This window comes from Myodes glareolus, chromosome 6 (assembly GCF_982192425.1).
Source record: "Myodes glareolus chromosome 6, mMyoGla1.1, whole genome shotgun sequence".
NCBI lineage: Eukaryota > Metazoa > Chordata > Mammalia > Rodentia > Cricetidae > Myodes > Myodes glareolus.
The window spans coordinates 55,901,297-55,914,484 of record NC_142031.1 but is presented as its reverse complement, the minus strand read 5'-3'; the positions used below and the strand labels follow the sequence as shown (position 1 = coordinate 55,914,484).

The 13,188-nt window shown below is 51.5% G+C and overlaps 1 long non-coding RNA gene across 2 annotated transcripts in view; it reads left to right on the top strand.

Annotated features, from left to right (window-relative positions):
* The window catches only part of LOC125404083 (uncharacterized), a 137,581-nt gene that overhangs the window by 89,207 nt on the left and 35,186 nt on the right, over positions 1-13,188 (top strand). For both annotated transcript variants that reach the window (XR_015738114.1, XR_015738113.1), the window contains exon 3: positions 5,472-5,561. This is a non-coding gene — a long non-coding RNA (uncharacterized LOC125404083). The remainder of the gene's footprint in view (positions 1-5,471; positions 5,562-13,188) is intronic.

Here is a 13,188-nt window from a genome sequence, read left to right as displayed (position 1 = left end):
AGGCATGTCTTCAAGACAGACAGCAGGCGTCTGTTTGGAGAAGTGGGGGGGGGGGGCAGACCAGATTGCCAGGGGAATGAATGGAGGAATAGATATGGTGCCAAGTCTCCGGGCTGATGTTGGAACAACATAAACATTTTTGATTTGTTTTGGACACAGCCTAGAGTGTAGATGGCCTCGAGGAAGTATGTGTCTTAAAGACAAAATCCAGGCACAGTGTTGGTGTTGCACACCTGTAACCTCAGCACAAAGGAGGCCGAGGCGGGAGGAGCATGGTGTGAGGTCAGGTACGTAGCAAGATCCTGTATCAAAACAAGACAAAACCCCTCAAACGCAATCTAATGAAACAACAACAAAAAACAGAGAAACCAAAAAAAGGAGCCTGAGTCTTCAGCACTTAGCTTGTGGGAAGGGCAGGGGCGGGGAGGAGTTGTCTGAATTTAGTTTGCCTGGAGGCTGCTACCCTTTCCAAAGAAGACTGAGGCTCACCACGGACACCGACACCGTAGAAGCTGAATTCAGCCACTAGCACAAGCATAAAAACTCAAGTGTGGTGGTATATGCTTGTAATTCCAGTGCTTGGAGGAGAGGCGGAGACAGGGAAATCCCCTGGGGTTCACTCACCAGCCAGACTACCCTAATCAGTGAGCCTCAAGTCCCAGTGAGGAAGCTTCTCTCAAGAAACAAGGTGAACAGCTCCTGATATAGCATATGTGAGGTTGACTTCTGGCCTTCACATGCAGATTCACACTTATGCACACATGAATATGTGTTCATGTACACACACAAACACTCACATATGTGCACACATGTGTACACAAACACGCACACATATATGAACACACACAAGTATGCACACACATGTATATGTATGCACACACACACACAGAGGTGGGTGAGGGCTGGGATTCCTGGGGTGGATAATAGAGCCTCAAACTAAAGACTCAGTTTCTCCCTGTTCTCTGTGGACTTCCGTGGACTTCTGTCTTTGTTTCAGACCTGAGGTGGGCAGTGTCTCGTGGTCCCCTCTCAGGGATAGCACATTTGCTGCTCATCCTGCGTTCCCTTCCTCTGGCTAGGGCTAGACTCAGGTTCCCCTCTCACGAACAGACCACGGTGAAGGCAGCAGTACCCGGCCTCTATGATGAGGCCGTGGAATGGCTGTGATGTATGTTTGGCTCACTTGTCCGGGCGTCTTAAGTTCGCTGCTATGTTGTGAGCTGTGCTGTGTCTATGTGGTGAGGAACTCAGATTTCTAGTCAAGAGCCGTGCGAATGAGCCGAATGTTCCCTCATCGGTTCTGAGATGACCTCAGGCTGTCTTGACCACAGTTCCTGAACATCCTATGCGAGGGATACCGGCGGGCTACTTCCAGATTCCTGGAACAAGGAAATCATACGTACTGCTTGTATCTGGCTGTGGCGTTTGGGATATTTGTTGTATAGCTACGTATAACTGATGCGCCTGAGTTGTCCTTCCTATTTCAATGCATTGACCTTGAAGTTGGAGTGCAGGGGTTCAAATGTTGCCTTTGCCATTTGCAAGTCACATGGTCTCAGTAGGTTAAATTCTGTGTGTCTCAGTCCTTTCCTCTGTAAAATGGCACCAAGCGTAGCGACTGTACCATGGGGTCATTGTGTCGATCCTATGAGATAGTCCCTATGAATTGTCTTGGATACTGTAGCCCTGAGAAGACTTTGCCATTGCTAACATCACTACATCTGACACAGTCTCATGTCTCTTTTGGACTTCTGTCTTCCTTGGTCTCCCCTCCTCACTCCACACTCATGTTCTCAAAGCAGAACACTAACTTGTTCTTGGTAGGTCTCCGATGCATGGACGTTTTGACTCTGTAGGATGGCTACAAGACTCTGCAGAACATGCAACATGGGCTAAGGGGTTCAGCTAAATAAAACAAGCTCATGGCAAGAGACAGCATCTGCTTTGATCCCGTCTGGATCAGTGCTGGAGATGGAGGACCTGTTGGATACTGTGGGACCGGGGCCCGGCACTGTCGAGTGCAAAGCCATCTTGTCAAGTTGGATGGATAACCAGACAGGGATCCAGGGAGGCCAATGGCAGGAGGATGGATCTCAGTTCTGGAGTGAACAGCATGGCATGTGTGAGGGTTGGTTATGTGCTTGTTGGCTGAGTGGAACACAGAGCCAGACGCTCTTTGTGGACCCCTGAAGTGGCTGGTTGGCATTTGGATGATGGGACCGAAACGCAACAATGTGATGGACAGAGAGAGCTGGAAACCAGAGGAAAGGGTTTCGAATCAAGAATTTGTGCCCTGCCCTGGAACATCTAGCGGCATCCGCGTTCCCACAGCTGGGTTCACTGCTTGTCTGTGCGTGACTCTGCTTTCCAGCTTGCTTCTCACTGGGCGGTAGCTCACTGGGAAGGCCTTCAAGAAGATTGGCAGCAGGCAGGGAGAACAAGCATCTTGGCTGCCAGAGACAGACATCCGCAGCTCCACCTCCTGCCACAGGCAGAGGAAGCAGTTGTGTCATCTCCAAAGGTTTGGGGTGCTGGGGAAAGTGAACTGACAGGAAGGCTGGCTTGGGTCCTGCCCAGTTGAGCCCTGGGGAGATAACAACATTTTTGGGGTCTTGGGCTCCTAAGACCTCAGTTGTCAAATTCCTTGTAGCACCCAGGCCGCCATCAGAATTGCCCACTTAGCAGCCTGTGAGTAGGAGCTAGAGATCCATCTCCCAGCATGCCTTTCCTGAGCATCTACTTTGTTCTGAGCTGCTACAGGATGGCAAAGGGCTGAACAAACCAAGTCAGAGTGCCTGAGCTCATGGCTCCGAGTATCTAGGAAGATGGATCTCGGTATAGGTAGTCCCAGATCCTAGAATGAATGGAATTGACCAAGGACATGGATTCTTGGCTCAATGACTTGGAGTGTTCCTAGCAATTAGCGGGTGAAAGCTGAGGCTGTCCTATAGTTCACAGTGTCTCATGGCAAAGAGTGACCGTGTTCAAAACTATGTCTTTGGGAACTCCTAGCCCAGTGGGAGAGTCAGGTGTTAATTTGCTACACAAATGAGTGTCACATGGTACCAGGACTGTGAAGGAAGCTCAGGAAATCAGCAGGACAATGCTGGACTCCTTCCCTTTGATGCCAGCTGGGCCTGGAGAATGATGCTCTCCACACTCAGGGCAAGCTTTCTAGTCACAGTGAATCCTCTCTGGAGATTCTGGAAATGCTCTCAGAGACACATCCAGAAGTGTACTTTCCCAGGCATTTCTCAACCTATTTAATTGATAGCCATGACCAACCATCATTTTTATCCACAGTAAAATGATGTGTCCTCTCTATTTTTGTAGAAAGGCTGAGAGTGGCTTAGGACCCAAAGCCATACAGGTCCACAGACTGGAGATCTACCTAGGCACAGCTAACTGGTGCCCAACCCGGGAGTCCATGCCTTAACCTCTTATTCATTCCCAGGTCATAGTTATCTGGTTTTCATAGTTTTCTGGCTATCATGACCAATACTTGACCAGAAGTCAAGGAAGAAAGGATGTATTTGGGCTGATCAATTTGAAAGTATAGTTAGTCATGGTAGAAAAAGCATGGTGGCAGGAACATGTGACTCTTTGCTCATTTATCTGTGGACCAGGAATCTGAGAGGGGACAGGAACTTGGGTAGGACTTTAACGCTCAAGGCCTGCATCCCCAGTGATCCACTTCCTCCAGAGCCCCCCCCCGTCTTAGTTATATAATAGCTGTGATAAAAACCCATGACCAAAGCGACTAGAGAAGAAAGCATTTATTCTGGCTTTCGGTTTCTGAGTCTAGAATCTGTGACACTGGAGAGAAGAAAGAGCTGAGAGCTCACATTTTGATCCACAACCGTGAGATGGAGAAAGAACGCTGGGAGCCTTTTGAAACCTCAGAGCACACCCTCTGTGGCACACCTCCTCTATTAAGGGCACACCTCCTAATCCTTCCCAAACTATTCCACCAGCTGTGGATCAAGCATTCATTAGAGGAGCCCAGGGGGGTCATCCTTATTCAAGCCTTCACAGCCTTGCCTCTTAAATGTTCCAGAAACTTAACAGATAACACCCCCAGCTGGTGACCAAGCATTCTAACACAGGAGCCTGGGGGAGGGGAGACTTCTCATATCCAACCTGTAACACTCAACAACCCTCTAGTCCTCTTGCCTCTAGATGAGACCGGTCACTGCCTCTTCTGGGTCCACTGAGAAGGTAGGAAGTCTGTAAGTAGGAAGAGCTGTCTTCTAATATGCTCTGAGCGTGAGGCTTGGGTGCTCGGGGCAGTTGACTCTGCTTTGCTAGTCCTAAATTTGCCTTTAGTGATGAAATTGGCCGAGGCAGGAGGGTTTACGCCATATAAATTGGCACAAGCTACAGCCAGAGCTACTTTTAACTCCCCTACTCCCTGGAACTGACTGTTGCACATCTACGCCACATCCCTAAGACCTAGGAACACCGAGGCTTGCTCAGTGGAAACCGCCACCTCAGACAAGCCCCCTGTCTGGATTGAATGCCAGGAGGCATCTGGCAACCTTGAAGTCTTCTCATTTTTGCCATGGGTCTGAAAGTCTTCTGTTTCTCAAAGGCTGTGGTGGCCCAGACTCCTGTTTCCTGGGCTCTTGGGGTCTGCAGCAGGGGGGCATCAGGGCTGCTTCCCACACCCTTTCTGAGTGTGGAGTAAGCTGTAGCGACCTCTGGTTCTTTCCCTCCACATCCACACAGCAGCCGCCGAGGGCACCAGCCTCTCAGAGTTGACATTTCTGCTTGCCAGCACATAGTGCGAATTAAGGATGGACAGAGACATCGCTTAAAGTGACAGGGGAGGCAGAGGCCCCTCCGGTCCCCCAGAGACAGATAGGCCATGCCGCGTTCTCTCTGTAGAGCACCTGCATATGCCGGGGTTCTCCCAGGGCAGGTCCCCGTGTTTGCTCCATCTGATAAGGAAACTGGGGTGCAAAGAGGAAGTAACTTGACCCAGACGTACACTGTGAAGGGAGGATACGAGAGCTTCTCTCGGTGTGGCAGGGTGGGGAGAGGTGGGGGTAGAACCTGGGTCTGGTTTCCACATTCTTCCAGGCTCGAGGACAGAGATAGACTCCGGACCGGCACAGTAACGTTCGGACCCCTTGTGGGTGTCTACACCTTCCTGACTCTGACTCTCATTGCTGTCCTCAGGTCTAACTTCTCAGTTGTGTATCGGTCCCCGGCTTCTCCGAGGCACACTGCAGCAATTGGAAAGGTCCCGAGGCCTTGGATTTGCTATGTCTGTGAGCCACCTAACAAAGTGAGGCCAAGCATGGGGTGGGCACCAAAGTTCCTCCTGGCCACAGCTGATGCCTAGGTCCCTTATTCCTTCATCGAAGCCCACGATGCCCACGCCAACAAACTCATACATTTCCCCATTCAGCTGTTGGTGAACACTGTGCTATTTTAAGCCCACATGGAAGTATTTTTTTTTTTTTTAGGACCATCTGCTACCGGCCCCAGCCCAGATGATACAGTTGGAGCCTACCCACAGCATCCTCTCCCGCCTTCAGACAGTTCCAGGAAGGAGAGTGAGTCAGACCCAGCTGAAGCCTGTCTTGTCAACCCAAGCAGTAGCCCAGGGGCCCAGCACAGGGGGCCACCTGCTCACGGGGGCAGGTGCTCTCCGCACAGCAAAGGGATCTCACCCTGAGCCTCATGGGCGTTCAGGTCCACCCTTCCAGGTGTGCCCCTTCCCTTTCCAAGGGACTGCAGCCAGTCCTGAGTTCAAGCGCAGCTGCAGCTGTTGCTCCTTGCTATGGCAGCTTGTCACAAACAGGGTCACAGTGAAGCTGGTGGCTCAGGACTTGGTCACTTCCTGCTGTGGAGGCTCTTGGAAGAGCTACTGGATCTACTCTGGGTGCCGAAAGGGTGGATGCCATCAGAAAAGGGGCTGCCAGCGGCAGTGTCTACTTGGGCCCCTGAGAAGATGCTTTGAAATATTAGTGCCTCTGGGTGCCATCCAGCTATAGATCCAGGCATAAGCCGTAGTTCCCCAGCCGGCTGCTCTTCCTTAGCAACTGATGGCTCATTGTGAAGAGAGGCCGTTGGCATCCAGGGCCCAGGGAGGACACTGCTCACACACCTGACTTACAGGTCATGCTGTGCAGAGCTCCAGCTACCAGAGTCCTTGGTCTCTATTTGCTCTTCTGTACGTACAGGATAACCTGACCCATCTCCTAGGATGCTTATGAGTGTTAATGAGGACCACAGATGGGAAGGGTCTGTTCTGCTGCCCAATGATCACGGTTTGTATAATTCTGAATTGCGACGGTGCTGAGTCTGCTGAGAAGCTGTAGGGAGCTGGGGGTTGGAGCCTCTGAATTTATCGCCATCCTCATGGACTTGAACCTTGGTCCTTCCTTGCCTTACAACAGGTCATTTCTTTTTTTCCTCTGCTGGGACCCTCATTAGAGAGTTCACGGGTTATGGTTAATTTGATTCCATGAGTGACTGCCCTGGCCTGGCTGGTCCATCACTTGCAAATTATCGTAGCTTTTGCCTCTGTCTGTGACTGGGAACCTGGGAGCCCCAGAGGCCAGACTGGGCTGGGTATTTTTCCGAGGTCCCCTTCTCCTCCAGTGGATATGGCTGTGCCTGGGTGAGTTTGTGTCGGGTGGAGCCTGGCCTCGCTGTGCAGTCAGGGCAGCAGTCCCCGCCATGGGTCCTGGAGTCCCGTTGGGGCCCGGCCTGGAGTCCTGCTGGCCTAACTTCCTGCTCTGGACTCTATCTGCTGCTCCTGTAGAGCCTTGCAGTTTATCTGTGGTCAGTTTTTCGCACCCATTTCCTGCCAGCTGCTACTGGTTTCTCAGTCAGCTCCCAGGGCTAGGGTAATGGGGAAAGTGCACAGACTACCGTCCGTCCGAGTGATTCACCAGCTGTGGCAGGCAGGCGGGATGTGGAGACTGGGGCATACCCTGTGGAGGGCAGAGAGGGGCACCGTCCCTCAGCCTGGGTCTGTCCCCTGGACCTCTGTGAGTAACACAGAGAAGACCACGCGGGGCACACACTCATTGTGAGCCAAAAGCTGGTGCTTATATATGTGTGGCATAAGGGATTTTTTTTTTTAAACTGAAGCCAAAATAAATGGTCTTTTGAGAAGTCTGAGCATGGCTCCTTTCAAGGGGAACCCTAAGCTTTCTCTCTGAGGTGTTCATGGGTGAGCGTGCCACGCTCTGATTAGGCTATCTGATCACACACAAATTTTTGTTTTTTGGCATTTCCAAAACCTGAAGAGAAGGAAATTCCCTCACTGGGGCAAATTACTCCTCCGGACTGAACACTCTGAACTCATGAACTCATTATTCTCATCTTGTTCTGTGAATCAGGGCTTTGGAGTTGCCCGCATGCTGGCGGTCACCACCCAAGGATAGCCCTCTATCCGGAGACTTCTCTGCAGGGGTGGCGCCCTGGGTGGACAGCAGAGTCCCCAGGAGGTGAAACAGGGACTAGAGGGGGCAGTCACCTGGGAACCATTGTGTAAATGAGAAGTAGGGTGCCAGGTCTGGCTCCTGGTCTCAGGCCCAGGACCTGGGGGATTGGGCCAGCCATCTGGCTTCTACTACCTCTCAGCCGGCCTTCCATATTACATCATTAGTAGATTTTATTAATCGGTTAGTAGGTGAGAATTGTGAAGAATAAAAGTTAATTGCGCAGTGGAATCTACACATTTACTGCCTCTTCTTGGTTTTACCAAACTCTGGACAAGACCTAGCCAAGGACTTCCTGACACGTGGTGTCCAGCCAAGTCCTTTGTATCCGGGTCTCTTAGCTTACGGCAGGCAGATGGAGTAAAGAGGTAAAGTGCCCCATGCCTGTCTGCCCCGGTGGGGTCTGATGGAGGAAGGTGGCCACGCTGGGCTCATCAGCTTGGTGAGATGGTGGGCGGGGGTTGGAAGAGGGGGAAAGACTAACACAAAGACTCTGTGTGGACTGGTTAGTTCTAACTGTCAATTCGACACAGCCTAGTATCTGGTAAAGGAGTCTTAAATGAGAAATAATATACAGTGGATTGTGGACTGGAATCTACATTCCCAGACCTTAGTTTTATAGAGTTAGACAGGGTTGTCCCAAGTCCCAGGGCTATGTAGCAGGCTTCTTTCTAGGCCCCAGGTTTTACACAACCGGTTTTCTTACTGAGCAGTTTTTTCTCTGCTGACTTTGGAAGGGCAGTGTGTCAGGTCAGCTGGAAGCTCACAGAAGCCCTTGTATGGAGTTAACATAGGCCGCTTGGTGCCTGTCCGGATATACCTGTGGAGCTGTCCCCCACATCAGATGGTGTGGTCCAGCTGCAAGGTCTGGGTAGTTAGACTCTGCCTGGTGTGAGCGCCAGTTCCCTGTGTCACAAGGCTTGCCTCCGCCTGGTGTGAGCGCCAGTTCCCTGTGATACAAGGCTTGCCTCTGCCTGGTGTGAGCGCCAGTTCCCTGTGATACAAGGCTTGCCTCCGCCTGGACTCATCATCTTTGCCGTGGGCTGATAACTATCTTTTCTGGTTCCACAAAAATCTCTTGGGTCACGTCACTGGCCAGGATGTCATAAGCCTACCAGGTTCCAGATATATTTTCTAATTTTCTCTCTGAGGCTGTTCAGGTTATCTATCACCTGCCAGTGCCTGCCAGTTTCTCTGCAAATCATTGTCTTGTGTGTGTGTGTGTGTGTGTGTGTGTGTACTTGTGTGGGCACACGTGGGAGAGTGTGTGTGTACTTGTGTGCATACAGACGTCACAGTACAACCTCATCTGTTGTTGCCTCTCGCTGAGATGGATTCTGCTACCTCCTTGTACCCAAGGGTACTTCCTTCATCAGCCTCCCATTTCAGATGCCCAAAGGGTTATGGGGAGCAGGGGAGGGACCAGTACCAGGGCGACTGGGAATCCTGATCCTTGCCACACTCTGCCTCTTAGATTGGATGGCAGACTTCTCTTCCTGAACCCAGCTTCACGATGGTGCCTCCAGGAAGACTTCCCTTAGCTCCCTTTGGTCTCATAGTGTGGGCTATTTCTTTTCATCCATAGGCTGTTTCAAGGTGTGGTGTGGCCGTGAGGCTCATTTCTGGTCACAGTGGGCAGGCAAGCAGGGTGTTTCCCGCTCTGGGGGAGCAGGAACTACTTGGTCCTTGGTCCCATATCACTGCCAACCCCATCTCTCTACAGTGTAGGATCTACACAGAACTTGGAGTTTCTGTCCCAGGGACCACGCAGGAGGCTGATAGCAGTGGCATTGTTACGGAGCCTGGGACCGTGAAGATGCCCTTTGGAGGCTTAAAGCAGACGAGGGCTGAGTGAGAAGGCTTGGTAGAAAGCGCTCAGCACAGTTCCCTTTAAATGGAAGCCTGGCGTTCCTGCGTGTGCAGGGTGCTGGGGAAGGGAGGGTCTGGGAGGCCACTCTAGAGGAGCAGGGAAAGCCACACTGAACTGGCGTCACTCAGGGGGTCTGGTGCTTCTAGCAGGGGAACTGGGATCTCCCAGAATGTCAAGTTGGGCACAAGGCTTTGGGTTCTTTCTCTAGAAGCTCCGTGATGGCAAGGAGTCTGGGTTTCTCAGAAGGTCGGGGATAGCAGTACTCACCAGGTAGCTAGTTGGCAGGCTTAACCCACACCTTCAATGCCCAAATCTTTTGCTCTCTGACTTTGGAGGCTTCGGGTTGCGGACTGAGCCACCTGCCTAGTCTTCGTTCAGAGCCCAGAGAAAGGCAGCCAGGAAACGCGGGTCGGGAAAAGCCCCAACCCAAGAAAGCATTCAGACCTAAGCCCATTCTCACTTCACCTCCCCTAACCTCTCCTCTGTCCTCCAAGTTTTTCAGCCTCATTGTCCCTGGGATTACAGCCTGGGGAGTAGGCAGAATGTGGTGGGCAGAGATCTCAGTGCTGCTGTTGAGTTTGTCTTTGGGTTTATGTTTGCCCAAACCCTACCAGTCCAACCTCCTCCTCCTTTGGTGGATGGGATGAGCTTATCTACAACCCAATTTAATGCCAGGTAGAAGGTAGGAAGGAAGGAAGGAAGGAAGGAAGGAAGGAAGGAAGGAAGGAAGGAAGGAAGGAAGACAAGCCCTCTAGCCGCTATCGCTATGTCCTGGGCCCCTCATTGGGTTCCGTCTCCCGTCCCTTCTATGGACTCCTTGGGCATTATGGACCCCGACCCTCTATCTTTGCTGAGCTCTCTGCCCGCCGCTCTGGTTGTCTTGGGAAAGCCTGATGTCCCCCCATCCTCTGATCCCCATCAATTAGCCTGAGCTCCAAGATGCCACTCTGAGGTCCTCCTATTTGGGTGGCACTTGAAATGCTTGTCTAGGCCAGACTTGGACAAATCTCTTCCATTTTCTGGCTTGAGGGTGGGGGAGGTTTCTCATGAAGCGTGAACAATGGCCTAACGGATCTCGAGATAGGTGATATCTATCAATGCCTCCAGTCTGCACCCTTGCCACTCTGTCTATGAAGATTAGATAGTGAGAGCATGGTCAGCAGACTCCAGATGCCTAATATCTCCTCCCCCCTTGTCCGTGCTCACAAAGTGTGAGCAGTGTCTGTGAGACAAATGACTGGCATGTTCCAGCCCTTTCCATCGACTCTTCCACACGCACTTCCGCCAGGCAAGTTGACAGTATGGTGGCCCAGGCTTAGCTCCCTCTATCTTAGCTCTTGAAGGGCCCAGCTCCTGTTTTTCCCCATCTTGCTAGCTATTGTCAGTATCCTGTTTTCTGGAGAGAAACCCTAGGTGGCTGCGGAGCCTTTCCCCCTATTTCCTTGTTGCCTCCAAGCTGTCCAGTGAGTATGAAAACAGAATCCACCCTGCCACATGCACCCTGATCTGCTTCCTGGAACTGGTAACTTTAGGGAGAGATAAGGATGGCTGCTTCCAGCCCAGTTTGCACAGAGGTCAGGTGACCCGTGTGTGCCTGCGCACATGTTGGGAGGGTGGGGTGGAGAGAACATGTGGCAATGTGTGAGAGCGTGTGTGGAGGCCAGAGGTCTAGACTGTGTGTCTTCCTCAGCCTCCACCTTAGTCTTTGAGAATTGTGTTCATTGATTCAACCAGACTGGCTAAGCAGCAGTCCCCAGTCACTCTCCTGACTTCAGTTCTTTCAGCAAAAACTATAGACAGTCACCTCTGCCGTCAGTATGCAGGTGCCGGGGATTGAACTCAGATCCTCACGCTTGCATGAAGCCATCTTCCTGGTTGGTCTCTAGGCAACTCCTTTTGCCTGGAGATCCCAGGAAAAAGGAATCCAGAAGGATTCAGCTTGAAGGCAACTTAATCAAGGTTAAGACTGAAAAACCCATGTTTTTAAAGTAATCTAATGTTTATTCTCTGGTTTCATTTATTTGGTTTATTAGAGAATATCCTGGACATTGTAAATATCAAAGCCAAGGTGTGTGTCTTTCTCCTTCCCATTCCCTTCCCTCACCCCACTTCTTTCCTCCCCTTTCTATTTCTATTTCCAACCTCTCCTCACAGCCTGGAGGAAGCTTGGGTTTAGTGGTCCTCACCTCAACAGAATCTCTCAGCATCTACAAATGAATTTCATTAATTTGGGCACGATTTATCAGCGCAGAGGTTAATTGTCTTTCCCTGACAAGCTTTTATCGCATTCATCTGGGTGACCAAATTAATTTCCTCATTAGCTATTTTTGAAAGTGGAACAAGTTGGGGGGGGGAAGTCAGCACAGGGGGACTGGGTGCCATGCAGGAGGTTCTGCCAGGGTCACCTCCCAGCACTCACCCCATGCAGCAAGCAGCCGGGGCAACCAGGTCAGAAGTCAGTGGTCCAAGACGATGCCCAAGGATATCTAGGCTCAGGTGGGTAGAGGCAGGTTCTCCCAGTCCTGGAACTCCAAGTGGAAACATGTCGGGTCACCTACAAAAAAGATCCCGCATGAGGGGGCACCAGGGTTGGGCTCTTGGGCTGTGATTCACTTTCTCTTGGCCTGTTTATCAGACTATAGAAAGAATGACTACCCACAGAATCAATCCCTGACCCCAGGGACTGCTCAGACATGGGAGTCCCTGGCTACCTCCACCCTTCCTGCTCTCCTCTTCCAGAGAGGCCCTTCAGGTACGTTCCAGCCAAAACTGCCCAAGACAGAGATAAGGAAAACATTCAAGACGCAATATACAAATGTTCCCATTTGCGCCCACTCAAGATTCCTCTGGGACGGCATGTGCCACTGCCGCATTCTCCCAGAAAAGAAAACAGAAACCCACTAGGTCAGAAGACTGTCACGGGTCACCACCAGGGACAAAGTCTAGATCAAAGCCTGACCTCTCTGGGCATTCCCCACAGTATCTGTGATCTCTGTGGGAGACTCCAGGCCCTTGTGTCATCCCAGATCTCCCTGTGTAATCTCAGACTCCTGTGTGATCCCTAATCTCTAGGAGATCCCCAATTCTTTGTGTCATCCCCGACCTTCAGGAGGTCTGAAGTTGCAGGACACATGATGTCTGGAGGAGATCCTAGGATCCCTGCAGGCATCATGTCTAGGTCTTGAGCCAGTCCAAGCCTCAGTTTCTCTCTCTGCTTATAGACACATAACTAGTACTTCATCAGAGAGAATGATGTATGCAAACAAAACAGAAATGTGTGCTTTCCGTTCAAATACACACCTCCCCATGCATATGGGGCATGGTGTTCTGATCCTGCAGAAGCCTTACAGAGCCCTCAGGAGCAACACACTCCTCCTGGAGCCCACCACCTCTCCTTGACGGTTCCCACAGCGTAGTAGAAGCCAGGCGGGTGGCTCCCCATTAGCCCTGGTCTCCCCATCTTTCTCATGCTCACTTGGACATGGAGGAAGGAGGCAAAGCCAGGGCTTTTACGGAAAAGGCAGAGCATGACTCAGCAAAGCAGAAGTCGTGGTCCAAAGCCACACCCCTTTTCCTTTCCCACTGACTGCGCAGTATTCCTCGGTCAGGGGCCAGCTTAGAGGGCGCTTAGGGTCCAGGAGTCTCTGGAGCCTTCCCCATGGGGTCCTCTGGCTTGGTCTCTCTGGAGATGGTGTTGCTTAGGGAGGGCTTTCCCCTAGCTGGTGTCTTGGCTGACCCAGTAGGCCACCTTGCCACTTAGCGGAAGGGTTAATCAGCTGCCCTGCAGGGTGGAAGGGTGGTGGCACAGATAGAGAGGGGAAGAAGGGGAAGTTGAAGAAGTCTCCCAGCTGGGGCTCT